The sequence below is a fragment of the Pteronotus mesoamericanus genome, unplaced genomic scaffold, assembly GCF_021234165.1.
Source record: "Pteronotus mesoamericanus isolate MK-2021 breed Mesoamerican mustached bat unplaced genomic scaffold, CSHL_Meso_final contig_20, whole genome shotgun sequence".
NCBI lineage: Eukaryota > Metazoa > Chordata > Mammalia > Chiroptera > Mormoopidae > Pteronotus > Pteronotus mesoamericanus.
The window spans coordinates 29,461,993-29,477,467 of record NW_026555085.1 but is presented as its reverse complement, the minus strand read 5'-3'; positions in this window follow the sequence as shown (position 1 = coordinate 29,477,467).

The window sequence follows — 15,475 nt, the reverse complement described above, 5'->3', positions numbered from 1 at the left end:
GTTCCCCCAAGAATAAACATACAGGAATCATAAATATAAATAAAAATATTATGTTCACTTATCAGATTCACAACAGTGATAGAGTATGGCTAAGAGTGAATAAAGAGTCCAACATGAAATCAAACATCAACGGCTACAGCAAAGCTTGACAACTGCCTTTAAAACAATAACTTGACACATATCTCCTAATGTCTATAAATGCTTATGCAGATGAAAATGCAAAATTGTCAAAGTAAAAGAGATTATCATACATTTGCAATAAGCGTGCGTTTGCATATGTATAGATTCTTGGCAAGAATGTACAGGAAACATGTTTGCCTCTGGGAAAGGAGCTAGGTGGCGGGATTAAAAGGAAACCACGGGAAACAGCCTGCACTTTTAATCAGCTTGTGTTTTCCGGCTTTGCTTAACATCAATACATGTTAGGGCAGTAGGTTTACAGTTGTGAGTATGCAAAAGGGTTTATTTTTGTATTATTATTTATTAATTATTGTATTAATTTCCAAACAACTGTAAACCTATTTTTCCCCACCTTGTCCAACCCCTGGTCTGAAGACCGTATGTAGCTCAGGATGGCTATGAATATGGCCCAACACAAAATTTACTTAAAACATTATGAGATTTTTTTGTAATTACGTGTCACAATGTATTTAATGCATGGCCCAAGGCAACTCTTTTTTTCCCAGTATGGCTCAGAGATGCCAAAAGGCTGGACACCCCTGCTAATATCATCTGTTCAAAAATAACAAAAAATGTATTTCCCAATACCAACAAGTAAGTAGCAATATATACCAGCCTTAGGGGAGGTTGGATTTTAAAAAGCCACCAAATATAAAATGTTTCTTATAAATAAAATTTTTTAAATAACAGAGAGGAAATATTTGAAGAAAATATACTTATATTTGCAGTGAATTTCTTCAAGTTTATTCATTGAGTTTCCAAATTAATAATTGCAGAATTTAGAAAATGCAATAAAAAGAAACCCTAAAATTTGTACACTTCTTGTATTTCATAACAAATATAAATTTTATAACATATAAGAAAATATATTTATTTCATGCATCACTTTTTCCTTTTTAAATCTGAATTCAGAATGTAATAGAACATAAACAGCCAAAATAATGTAGTTTAAGAATAAGACAAATGCTAATTTACAAGATCTTAGATTGTTAAGAATATTTTTACTGCAAATTAGAGAATACCTGACAAGACCATCTTGGAAAAATCAGATTCTGTTTATTGACATAACAAGTCTAGAGATAGGCATTTACTGGTTCAACATGCATAATATCAGGCACAACACACCTGTGCTTCTTTCAGCTTTGTCCTCCGAGTTGTCAGATTGCTCAGAGAAATTGAGCATTCATATAAATGTTTAGCATAAAAAGAAGGAAAGAAGAGAATAAAATGCTTCCCAGGATATCTTGGTTATGATTCATTGATGATAATTGGACCAAATGGTCATGCATTCTGGGAGAGCTGATATTTAGCTTTTAAAGCCTCTGTCACAGCAGCAGACATGAGAAAAGGAGAGTTGTGTGTACAATCTGTCCGCCACATCATGAACAGAAGCTACTACACAGCTAGACCACACCATGCAGAATTTCTAAAGTTGTCTAATACCTAAAAAATTGAAGTGATATGTTCTATTTCTAGAAATGGCCACCACACAGTGCTCCATTATCTCATTTTATCTGCTACTGGAGATGGGACCTCCAGAGTTACTTGGATATCATATGATGAAGACGGTGGCATCTCCTGGGTTTTAAATCACTGTTTATAAATGTGCTTTCTATTTCCCATCAGAAAAATCTATTTTAAAAATAATACTAGAGGGAAACCAAGTTTTGTGTTGGAGTTACTGAAATTTTGAGACATCTCTTACAGCAACTAACTTTATTAATGTAGTGTCTTAATTTGTCTTTATTCCTACAGCATTTAACAATTTTTTTAATATCTAGGCGCAGACTGGATTTTCTCACACCAATAACAAAGTTTCATTAAGAAGATTTATTTTTTATTTACCCTATTCTTAGTGCAATGCTTACTAAGCTATTGAAGTATCTTAAATGAGTAGGGAGAATTATTTAGTGATTTAAAAAATTCACACTGGCTGTGGTATGGAGTATCTGAATCTAAGGCTGAAGATTAAGAGAATATTGTGGTAATAACTAAGGTGAAATGATGAGATTCTAAAATAAGATGCACATTTGGAAAAAAAAAGAAGTCCATAAATTAAAAAAAAAAATTAGAACATTAAGAGGCACATGACTGTAGTAAGGAAACTGTTGTTGAGGTCAATAATAGACAAATTAAATAGAAGGAGAGAGAAATTACAGCAGTGATACAGTAAACATACAGGAGATTAGTATGATCTGATAATTATTAATAATTGAAACACTCCACAAAAGAGAGCTGCAGGAAGGCAGTGTGCTAACAACCACCTGAAGACAAGGGACAGATCACATTCTTGAAGATAGCACCGATTTCTTAAAAGGTAATTTCTTTCTAAATATCAACCAATCCCACTGTGTCTTCAAAACTAAAAATATAGAACCAAAAATTTTATCTGGAAAACAATAACAAGGTCATAACTATGTGCCTTGCGCCAATAAATAGGTCACATTGGTTTGAAGTTTCTGCTTCAGGAACTTGATTGCCAAGGTAAACAAGAAGTTGGCCTTGGGGAACAGGACATTTCAGCTGGGGAGCTTTGACCAAAAAACATCCATTTCAATCTGAACTATTTCAATCAGACTATCATCAAATAGGATACTAGTTCAAGAACTCAGGTATGAAATACACAACCTTCCAGGCCTCAGCATGAAATCAACATGGACTGTTTCTGGTAAAATCTCAGGCACCGAAGAAAAACTAGGGGTCTGACTCTGTCTTCTATCAGATCAGACTTTAAATTAAAAGATACTAGTGGGTGAAGATATGGATAGCTATGAAAAAGAAAGTGTAAAGTGACGTAAACCATGAAATTTATATTAAAAATATTAAGTGTTATTGAACATTTCTTTAACATATATACTTACATTTCTGGCATAAATATATAGAAACTCTTTTATACTGTTTTTTAAACATTAATTTTCTCTTTTACTTATTCTTTTTGGTTGAGATATATTTTTGTGGTATGCAGAGTAGTGGCCTCCCAAGATGTCTAAATGCTAATCCCCAGAACCTCTGAATATATTATTTCATAAGGCAGAGGGGAATTAAGTTTGAATATGGAATTCAATTTGTTAGTCAGCTGCCTTTAACATAAGGAAATTACCATATTTTTCTGTGTATAATGTGCGCTTCTTTGCCCAAGTTTTTGAAAGAAAAATAAGGATACCCTTTATACTTATGTAGTACCTGAAATACCTTGTATCTGTTCTTGTGTTTTGTAATTATTTGTTACATAGAATTTCTTGTACCATAATATGTTAAAAAATAAATGCTAAAATTCCTTTAACATACAAAAATAAGTACCTAAATACAAATAAATGAAAGTGTGCATTACACATGGCAAAATATGGATTCAGGATATCCAGTTGGACCAATGTAATTACAAGGATTCTTAAATGTGGAACAGGGAGAAAGAAGAGTGTCAGAGTGATGAGAGATGATAAGGACACTGCCAGTTTTAAACAGAATGGAAAGCCTATTTATTTTCCTCCAGTGATGATGGATTTGTCTAATCCTCCTTATTGTTCTGTAAGGATTTCCTTCATCTCTTTTGATATTCTTTTATTATTGGCATACCATTGGGTGGTACTTGTTCCTGGTGATTTATCCTTTTTATCATTCTGAAATGTTCCTCTTTATATCACAATTCTCCTTGGCTGACGTCTACTTTGTCTGATATTGAAGTAAGCACAACAGCTTCTTTAAACTGTTTGGGTCTTGCTTTCTTATCCAGTCTACCATTATGACTTTTAATTAGAATGTTTACTCCTTTTGTTTATTTATTTATTTAGCTTCTGAAAGTTCTTTTTTTTTCCATTACCATTTAGTTTCTTTGTATTCCCCTCCCTCCCATAATTACTACACTGTTGTCCATGTCCATGAGTCCTTTTTCCTTTTTGCTCAATCCCTCCAACCCCTAACCTCCTCTCCATCCTCTTAACTGTCAACCTACTCTCCATGAGTCTGTCTCTATTTTGCTTTTTAGTTTAGTTTGTTCTTAGATTCCACATATGAGTGAAATCATATGATATTTGTCTTCCTCTGACGGGTTTATTCCACTTAGTATAAAGTTCTTTATATCCGACCATACTTTAACACAGGGTAAAATTTTCTTCTTCTTTTTTTTTTTTTTTTTTTTACAGCCAAGTATTATTCCGTTGTGTAATTGTCCCATAGTTGTTTTATCCAATCATCTACTGATGGACACGAGCTGCTTCCAAATCTTGGTGATTGTAAATAATGCCGCGATGAACATAAGAGTGCTTATGTTCTTTTAAATGAGTGTTTTGGGTTCCTTGGGATCACTGGGTCAAAAGACAGATTCATTTTTAATTGCTTGAAGTACCTCCATAGTGCCTTCCTTAGGGGTTGCACCAACCTGCATTCCTAATTCATTCATAAATTCGGAAGGAGAAAATGGGGTTACAAAGAAAAGCACAATAATTTGTTGCCTAGATTGTTTATTTCAAAATTTTATCTAAAAATAATTTTAATAGAAATATTTTTACTCTAATACCCTAGTCGAAACTGTGTTATCCTTCAGTAATGATTGTAATAAAAAATATTTATTGAGTGCCATTTAGAATTGAGCATAATTGAAATTATTAAGATCTATGTTTGAATTATAAAGCTTATACTAATTAGCTGTGTAATTCTGGGCAAGTTTCTTAACTTCACGTGGTATAGAGATCCTTATCTACAAGAGGAGAATAATGGTATGTACTATACTTATTTTCAATCATTTTTTCCCTGCCTATTTTGGAATAAAGTTTTCTTTTAAATTGATCAATTAATATAAGAATACATTTTTATTTTTTCTATATACATGCAACTATATGTTTTGCTTTTTCTCCCATAGCTTCTTTAGTAATTATAATATACATTAATGTATTAAAATCTAATTTGAATTAATATTACACCATTTTATCTTTCATATGTCTATCACCTTACTTATATGAGAAATTAAAACAGTATGCTTCTGTTAATATATATCACAATTATGTACTTTTAAATTTATTATAAACCTCAAAATATACTTTTACCATTTCATTAATTTTTCATTTAAAAATTTTAAGAAAAAATGTTTGCATATACCTGTTTACTATTTTTGCCATTGTTCAGATACTCCTATAGATCTGAAATTTTTATCTTAAATTATTCATTTTCTTTCAGTCTGAAGATCTTCCTTTAATACATTCTATCATACAGACCTGCTGTCAACTGATTGTTTTCTTGATACTTAATTGTAATGTATGTGAATAATTTGGCACATATTATTAAAAATATATAGTTATGGTTATTCCAAGAATATTATATTTAGTACAAATAATATTTTCTGCTTTTTTTAATCTTTAAAAGTAGACTATAGAAAATTGGACAGTATAGAACATAAACTCATCCTGAATACTCCAAGTTGTTCAGAAGATTATGCCAACTTGATTTATTTAGTATATACATATTTGTGAAATCAGTCATTTCTTTGTGGCTATAGGAATTAGCTTCCTATTGATTATGCCTAGTTACCTGTTATGTGCATGACAATATGAAAATGGGCACAAGCTGCTCCTATTGATTTACTGTCCAATAAATAATTACTGTTCATTGCTTATTGATTATACAGTTCCACAATCATTTAACTTCTCTCCTCTTTGTGGTATCGGTGTCAGTTTTAGAACCTGAAAAATTTATGCATAAAAATTAAAAGTGAGAAAAAAGAGTCCATTTTACAGATAATATGCACTGTCTAATAAAGTGTCCCCTCCTCACTTGCCAATTTGCATATGACAAAAAGATGCATTATTCTGATTACTATCATCAACTCTTCTAAATATATTAAGCATATCTCACTAAAGAAGCAGTACAGGTCATTTTGATTGATTGTAGAAGGTTTCAAAATGTCTAATGTCAGACACACTCCATTCTGTTTCAAGATTTAAGACAAGGTGTTTTAGAAGAAGAACACTGAGTCCAAATTTCCTGGTAGGAATGGGACCAGGGAGTACTTTAGACAATTATCCATAATTTTTCATTTACCTCGTTGTCCCTAATTGCAATGGGTAAAAATTTCTTCTGGCATTTGTTTAACTGAGGAGAAAACAAGACAATTGAAATAAAGGAAAAAAATAGATGATTACTCAAATGTTATCCCCACAAGGAGAGGGGCTGTGTCTCAGATGTTTTAGCATGGTTCTTAATACAGTATCAAGGATTTGGAGGACATAAATCATTTTCTCCCTGATGTGTTTCAGAATAAAGAAGTTTAAAAAAATATTTACTTGCATGTGAATAAAGTTTTTCATCTGAAGCATGGAATAATTCTGTGTGTTCTATCTATAGGGATCACCTGGCATCAAATCCTAAAGGAGGAGAAAGATAACCGTCCCAGAAAGGGTCTTATTGGTGATTTTGTTTTTATTTTTCAGCGTAACTAGGAAACATAAAAATGTTATAAATATATCATTTTTTCATAGGTGGAATTAGTAGTAAGATTTATTTTACCTGGATTTCTGTAGGAGCTGATAGCAGTTTATTCTCATTTCTGTTGCTGGCAGTGACTCTGAGATTAAAAAGGGCATGCCAAAGTAAGAAGGCCTGTGCAGTTTTATTTTTATTAGTTTTTAAGTAGTTGTAATAATTAAAACTAATGAGTATCGTGTTAACTACTAACAAAAGGAAAATAAAAATACATGGCATTTGACATGTGTTTACAAATTTATATTTGCTCTCCCAACATAAAATTACAGATACAATTGAAAACCAGCAAGCAAATTTTAAAATCATATTACACTTCTGTTTTTTACTATCATCACTGTAAAGATTTTTTTTTCATATTAGTTTAATAAATTTAAAAAGCCCTTCAATTAGATTAAATTAGAATAGACCTCATTATCAAAAACCATTCCTATCACAGCTCTGTCTAGAAATCAAGATGTCCCTTCTCCCATCGGACCGCATCATAATGAGACAGGAAAATACTTTGGCAAATGGAATGGGGAAACTGAGATAGTTAAAGGGCTGAGCAATTTATAGCCAGATGATAAGTCACAAGGTCTTATCTCCCCCTAACCGAGGACATTTAGGAGCAAATGGTTTACACTTTCCAGACCAGCTGGGGCAGATTCACCTCGGTTCCTGTGCTTTTCTGGTGACATTCTTTGAAGGTGAAACTAACTGCCCAGAATGATCCTGACCCCTCTATACACTCATTTTGATGAAACAGTGTATAAGAGGACACACCAGGAAAGATGATTGATATGCTATTAAGCTCCTCCCCTGAGAACTCCCCTAAAATTTCTGCCTTTAGAAAAGTGTTAAAAACCTTTAAGACATGACTCAGGCTCACTCTCCCTGGAGCATGCCTGTGCCCGTGACTCCTTCTTTCCTCAGGTGTGTATCTTTGTTTTCTTTCTCCCAAGCTATATGGGCACCCATGAGACTTGCAGCCAGGAGAGTAGCAGGCAGTGCCAAGGCAAACGCCCCGAACCTGTCTCCTAGGGCCCTCGTTTTGCCTCTCTAAGCTGTTTCCTGAGTCCTCACAGCCCAGGGGGCTCACTTCTCACTCTGACTTTCTACTGGGTCAAGACAGCCACATCTCAATGCAATTTTTCCTCACATTTCCAATGGGCCAAGGCAACCCAGCTCATCTAGCTCACTCCTGCTGCTAGGATCTTTCCTCTTTTATTTTAAGCCCACCCTTTATTTCACTTTCCTCAGCTTTAAAAAACATACCCTCAAAATCACCTAGACTCATATTGTGAAACTTTTACTGAACAAAGTCAGGAACCCACGCATTCCAGACAGTGCAGGGGCAGACCTGCCTTGGGCCTGGTCTCTTTCTGCTGACAATAAAAATTAATTTATTTGATAAATATGTATAAAGTATATTGTACCCTTTACTAAAATTATCTACTTATACGTTTGATGCCTCGAGCTGCCTAGACTTCTGGTTTACTACCTGAGATTAATTTTAAAATATTCTTTTTATTTTAAATATTTCTCCTGCTCTAATCTCTCTCATCTCTTTTTTGCATTTCAATTACATGTCTGCAGCACCTTTTGAGGTTGTCCCACAGTTTATAAATGTTCTGTTTTATTCATTTTCTCTCTCTATTCCAGTTTGGGAAGATTTGATTGGCATTTTCGAGTATATTTATTGATTCTTTCCTCAGTCCCCTCTAGTTTAATGATGAGCCTATCAAAGACATTCTTCATTTCTGTTACAGTGTTTTAAAATTCTAACACTTTCTTCTAACATTTTTTTTAGAAATTTCTGTCTCTTCATTTACATTGCCCATTCATTCTTATATATTGCCTACTATTTCCATTAGCACCATTAATTATAGTTATTTTAAAAATCTTGTGAAGTAATTCTAAAATCTGTGTCATATCTGAGTGTGGTTCTGATGCTTAATTTGTCTCTTTGGATTGTGTTTTTTCTTTCTTTTTAGCTTGCTATGCATTTTTTTTTTTTTTGTTTGTTTAAAGCCAAACATGATGAATGAGATTTTATACTAATATGGCTAGTAATTGCTCTGTGTTCAGTATCTGCTATAGCCATAGGTGCCAGAAGCTTCAAATTCCTTTACTGCTCTTATCTTCCATCTATTCCTGGGGTTTCCCAAAGAATTCCTCCTCCCATAGAGTCTGCATGCAGGTTTAAACTCTTTCAACTGCAATCCACTGTAATTATAAGGATCCCTGTTGGCACGGTGGTAAAATGTGAGGGCCAGCATTCTAGAAACTTATGATTAAATCTCAGCTTTTTAGTGGGTTTGTATCCCTGGGCTTTGACTGCCACCAACATTTATCCTACCTTAGGTGAGAGGAGGCTAGCCAGGCCTGAAGTTAAAAAACAAAAACAAACAAATGAAGAAACACAACCTCTTCTCACAGGTAAAATAAGCTCTGATAAAGTCTTTTATGCTAGAGAGCAGACTTTGTCATAGAGAGTATTCTGCATGTTTATAAAAATGGTCACTGCTCCACCCCCTGTACCCCGACCAGAGCCAAGAGGGGATGGCCTTGGCTCTTCACCAGTGTACCTCGTGGGATTCCTAAAGGTCATTAACCACCAAAGTTTAAGGTCCCCTTTAAACTTTGGCCTCAACAGTTTTTACTCTCACGCTAGTCCACACTTAGCCTTCAGAAATTCATCAAAATTGCCGTTTAAAAGTCCCTGCCAGTTCATGCATCACCAGCCTCTGGTGCGGGAGAGCAGAGCTCAGCTGTCGCTCTCTCGGTTTGTCTGTTTAAACTGCAAGACGGTAGTTTGTTCTGTACCTCAGTTCTCTGAGGAGTCCAAGAAAAGTTATTGATTGTCAGTTTGCGCGCTTTTATCTGGATGTTAGTACGGAATGATGACTTCCAAGCACTTAACATGTCAGAACTAAAATGGGGAGTCCCCCTAAGTATTTATTCAATAAAATAAAAAAAGTTTTAATAAAACATTTATACATATGAAAATATATAGTGAGTAAAAAGGAAATACAGAGAAACAGACAAAAAGACGGAAAATAAAATTATATTTTTAAATTATAGTATAGACAGAGCAACAAAATTTGGTAGTGAAATATATGGATGGCTAAACAATGATAGCATAGGAGGGTAACAAATATATAGTGAATAGCAAAATATGCAGGCATTGTGCTTTAAAATATCACATATTTAAGAAAATCTCATATTGAAGCTATTATCTAACAGATATCGTAAGGAGAAATTAATGTCCTGCAGGATCCAAACAGAATGTACAATATTTACAGAGGTTCAAAAAGAAAGAAAAAATATTGTAGAGAAATATGTAACATAACGCAAATGCAAAGAGGTAAAATGGAAAAAGGTCCTGAGCTTGAAACTACATAGCTGAATCCAACTCCACCGCTTAACTAGCTATATGAACTTTCACATTTCTGAGTCATAATTTCTGCATGTATAAAATCAGAGTAATGCCTTGCCTCTCATTCTGTGGTCATACAGGTAAAAAAAAAAAAAAAAAAAAAAGGTTAAATAGTTTAATTAAATGAAAATTCTGGTACATTCTGTGATAAATTTGCTTCCCTTGTTTTTTTATTTTTTTATGAGGATATTCTCATTTATTTTTCAAATATTGCTCATTGCATCCAGTACTAGTAGATTAATGTCTGTTGCTTAGGAACTTAGGAATCGATGTCTTTCATATAGGAACTAATCGAAGATGGAAGTTTGAAATAGGATACATTAAATAAAATTTAACCTTCTTTTAGCAAATCAAAATAAAGATTATTAGTACCATTTATTAAACTGTGTCATGATGGGGTTTAATATTAATGCCTTCAATAATTAGTATAATGCGCAATGTGCTGGGCACTCATTACAAAGAATATGATTTTGAACACAAGAAATAGAGTCCTATACTTTGGCTGTAAAGACTACAATGGCAAATCTAAGTGGCTACACAATTTTATAATGTTCCAAAATATGTATTTTTCTAGAGTTTTGTTTTTCTCAGCAGTCTGTACATCTCACTGAGATGGTAAATATGAAGTATTAAAAGAATAATTACGTGGGATATAATAAGTTGTCAACCACATTCATTCTTTCTCTTTTCTTCCATTAGAAAATTTCTGATTTATTTAACCAACTGCTGAAAGGCAATGGCTCTAAAAAGTTTGTTTTCTTATTGTGAAAAATCTTGTGGAAGTTTTTTGGTTTTGTTTTTTTTTGATACTTTTGTGTCCTGTGGGCAATTTCACTCATTTTTAGATCTGCACCTAAATTGAACTTTTAAAAATCTTCCCCCTACTTAGTAGTTTAATATTTCATCTGAAAAATGTACTCTTATCTGCACTTACAAATGAGCGACTATGATAAGCAAGAGATTATACTAAGTGTTGACAATATTAGTAGCATGCATTTTTATCACATTTTTTGAATTCATTTTAAAGATAAAAAGTTTGTTGGTTTAGAAAATTAAAGAAATTAATTTCTAACCTTTAATGCTAATATTACATTCTCAGGTACAGAACATTATTTTTGTTGATACTTTCCCACAAAACTTATACATAACATGCAGCTTTTTTGTATATTACAAAGTAAGTACAGTTAAATTTTAAAATATGATTTATATTTAAATAAGCCTTCATTGTGAATTTAGATCAGAACCCATGAGAAAAAAGTGTATATGGAATTGCTAATTTTCATTTAACACATAAGGAATTGAATGAAATAATAATGACAAAGGCTTATACCTAATACAGTGATAAGTAAAGGAAATGAAAGTTGATGAAAACATGTTTTAAAGTCTCTACACCTATATTCTACTGAGCTTTGCAAATTTGTTCCTAGGGAAAAGTAGTTGCATGTGGTGGTGGTGGGGTGGGGAGGAGGCAGGAAGATGAGTAGCTTTTGCTATTCTTTTGGTGTTTAAATGTATCCATTTGGTTCAACTGAATATTTGTTTATTATTTCCCTTAATGGAAAAGAAATTTCAGTCAGGAAATCACTAAGAATTTGTTTCAGACCTGAATGGCTGTACTTTTAAGTAAGTATTTTAACTGAATGAAATAGAAACTAAAAGAATGAGCATGAACACTACATTAATGGGAAACATCAAAAGGAAAGATAAGGAAGCCCATATTTGCACTAGGTAATGGATGATACAAATTTTCCAAATTTCTTTTGCAAAGGATTGCCACATTGTCATCAAAGGCAGCTCAAAAATTACAGTTCATTAGCACCATTATTATCTCTACTATCACTGTAACCAAAGACATGCACAACTTCACAGGGGCATGAGGAACAAGGTAGGTAACACTACTTTTAGGAATGTATACTGGGGAATTGAAAGTTTCATGTTTAGTATTCTCTGGCCCTTGAGGTGTTAAGGTGTGTCCTTGAAATGACGTTAGGTCTCTTGTGAGATATCACATTATAATTCTGAAACTGGAGGTCAATCAGCTGGGTCCAGGACCAGTGCTGTTGGTCGCCACTCAGTCAAAAAGCAGAGACGGGGATTGGGTTTTATGTGCAGGTTTAATAATATCAGACGACGGAAAACTGAAGAGGCAGGGGATAAGAACCTTAACATCCATCTTCCCCCAGGCTTGTCAGGGGCAAGTTTATATAGGGGAAACAGGGGAAGGGGTTGTGGAAAGGAGCACAAAGGGGGTCCTAGTGATGTGCAGTCTTCGGGATTTGAGTCCTTGTATGGGTTTTGATCTTGACGAAGATCTTCATTACTGATTTCTGGAACAGAATGGTCAGAATTCTGATAAAGATCTCAAAGCCAGTCAAGCAGTGGTCGGGTGTGCGTCATCCCAGTGTTTCTGCTGTGCAACTGCCAGGCTCTGCGTTCTTGGTGACTGGACATGTAAATTCAGCACTGGATTAAAAGTCTCCTTTTTCCCTGGTCAACTGTTAACTTCAACACAACCTCAGCCAGGATATAATGTTAAACTTATGCATTTAATTAATTGTTTATACATTTTACTAATTAAGATTTAGAGATATTTACTGCATACCAACTCTAAGAAAAGGCAAGCCCCATATCAATCTAGTGAGCCCCCTGCATACCATCTGGATCCCAGCATTTCCTTGAACAAAGAAATGGAAGGTTAATTTTTAGAGTTCTAGTTGTTTATAATAAACTCAAAGTAATTGTCATGATGAGATGGACAATAGTCCAAAATAAAAACACTTGGGCACATAGGGTACAAAGCAATGTTTAAGATAAACACCTAGGGTTTTGATGGACATGTAGATGGGGGAGAAGCAAAACTTTACCTCTACTCGTTTAGGTTTTCAACTGGGACTCTTTGACAAAAGGGCAGATTAACAAGACAATACCAGTTTATTCATGTGTGCAGTGCACATGATCTTGGAGAAACTTAAATAGGAAAAAAAAGTAATTCTAAGTGGCTGCTCAGAACTGCAGCTTACATAGCATTTTCAACAAAGAATAATACACTTGCAGACAAATGACAGATGAAGGAAAGTTGTTCTGGGCTTCCAAGGGCAGCAAACTGTGGGGAAGTAAACGTGTGTCAGAGAAGTAATAGAGTACGACCTGTCTGCCAGTTCCTCTGGTGCCACCTCTGGCCTGATCAGAGCAGTAAAAGGAGAGTTTACATCCTGTCTAGGCAGAACAAGGGGAGTTTTTTTCTGAGTTTGCTGCTTCTTAATTGCCTTCAAGTTCAAAATAATTTATATGTCAAAGAGACATATTTTGAGGTGACATTCTGGTTTCCTTCATACAATACAAAACAATGTCTGGGAAAAGTGCTGGGCATGTCGGCTAAGTTATTTGGGAAAGCCTTTATAACAGGCACACATGCATAGTCTATTCTTTTCACTTAAAAACCTAGGAATTAAAAATGGGAGTCTCTTTGCAGATTATTAAATTTGCTTGTGATAAAGGACGATGTGCCTTGTATATAAATTCCCTGAAAAAGAGTTTAAAATAATAATACACATTCACCAATAGTATATTGTATATATATTATTGTATATATATTGTATGTATATATATTAAATAGTATATTTAATAGTATATTAAAATTATTTCAGGAAAACAAGAAAGCTTAAGTCTTAAATTTGACTCTTACAGATATATTGATTTCATAGAAGGTTTTAGATTTTTAATTTTAGGATTATAGCTTATTTATAAAGTGTTTATAAAGAAGAAAACTGACATGTTAGTCACACATGCAGTTAATGAGAGAGCTACACAGACACGAGATCAACAATACATTAAGGATCAAAGAGATAACATAAGAGTAGAAATAAAACTTGAATCCAGGTGATGCATAATTACAAATATTTTCAATTAATTAAATATAAATTACATAATGTACTTCATAAAGCAAAATATAAATATATAACATAATATCATAAGCTGGTAAAATACTTTGATAACTATTTTAGAACTGTTTCCTCTAAAGATTATTTTGGATTTTTTTTTGCATATAATCTAATATTGTTAAGGTAAAGTAAGGTAAGGTAACAATATTGTTGAATATTGTTAATATTCAAACTGGATTTCAAACTAGTTTTATACTAATTACATAAAGACCCTCAAGGTTATTCCCGATTCTGTGTTGTGTGTATGCTTTAAATTATATAATTAAAATGTTATTCCTTATTTTATGTGATAGATTTCTAAATACCAGTAAGAAGAGTCAGTAAAACCTTTAACACAGACTGTGTAAGCAAACATTTTGGTTAAAATATACATATTTTTAATTAAAAATTGGAAAATTTTATGTAGATTTTTTTCTACATAAAATTATCATGTCTTCCTCTTGACAGAGTAGGAACTTCAAAGGTTATTTGTAATCCAAACTTGCACATTACTTTGGATTTTGATATCTCTTATCAGTTGCAGAAATTTTTTAAGACTTAATAGCTTTAATGTCAGTAAAGTCTACCTATAATTTTGATAGGTTTTCTTGAAGGAACCAATTTAAAACACAAACATATACAATATTCTAATGTAGGGATTTCTTATATGAAATACTTATACTTCTGTACACTTAATTAACTAAAATATTGGGTGGGCAGAGGGTGGAGGAAATGAATAAAAAGAAAAAAGGACTCATGGACAACAATGTGGTGATTGTGGGGGGAGGGGGTATAAGGGGACTAAATGGTAATGGAAAAAATACAATAAAAATAAATAAATAATAAAATAAAATATTGGTGTAGAATGAAGCATTACTACTTTCAAAGTAATATTTTAACAGGACTTGAATTACTGTAAGACACCTATTTTAATATTGAGACTGAGTTATATAGTATTCTACATATTATTTCACATTGCCTTAAAAAATAGAGTATTAATAAGAAAAAGGAAAGTAACTACTACTATTGACCTCATACTTTTGGATTAGAAGAAAAGTTTAATGTTCACACAGCCTTAAAAAGTAGTTTTTAATAGCAATAAAGATTATGTTTGATTTTTAAAAGTTTCCTGTTTGAAAATTGTAGCCATAAAACAACATTTTTCAATGGGAAATAAAGTATAAATATAATAGAAAAAAGAACACGTCAAGTATTATGTTTATAAAATAAATGCATTTAGAAAAAACATAACATTTCCATATTACATTAGTATTGTGTGTATGTGTGTGTGTGTTTTATAACTGGGATGTATATAATTCAATGCAAACTTGTATTCAAAGTGAATTAGCTATTCAATTATTTAACAATGTTGCCCCTGGCTACTGTTCATGGAGAAACATTAACATCGTTATAAAGAAAAAAATCACAGGGCTACACTATAGGGAACTATTTTCAGCTTAGACTTAAAACAGGAAACAAATTTTTC